Source organism: Peromyscus maniculatus, chromosome 8 (assembly GCF_049852395.1).
Source record: "Peromyscus maniculatus bairdii isolate BWxNUB_F1_BW_parent chromosome 8, HU_Pman_BW_mat_3.1, whole genome shotgun sequence".
Taxonomy (NCBI): domain Eukaryota; kingdom Metazoa; phylum Chordata; class Mammalia; order Rodentia; family Cricetidae; genus Peromyscus; species Peromyscus maniculatus.
Window position 1 is genome coordinate 76,055,650 of NC_134859.1, and position 396 is coordinate 76,056,045.

The following is a 396-nucleotide window of genomic DNA, read 5'->3' on the forward strand; positions in this document are numbered from 1 at the left end:
TCTGTGTGTCTCTTTTTCCTACGGGGAGAGTACTGGGGGTCTCCTTCCCTTATTCACCTTTGTAAACCAGTTCCAGATAATGTGCTGCTCTTTATTTTTTAAAGACTTATTTAATTTTAGTTTATATGTAGGAATGTTTGGCTGCATGTATGTATGTACACCACGTGCTAGGGGAGAGCAGAAAGAAGACATTGATCTCCTGGACCTGGAGTTAATAGAGAGTTGTGAGCCGCTGTGTGTGTGTTAGGGGGGGGCTTGAGAACTGAACCTGGGTCCTTTGCAAGAGCAGGGAGTGCTCTTAATTACTGAGCCATCTCTCCTACCCCATACCGTTTGTTAGATACATGAATGGGGCCTGGAGAGATGGATGGGTGGGTAAGTGTGCCTGCTGCCCAG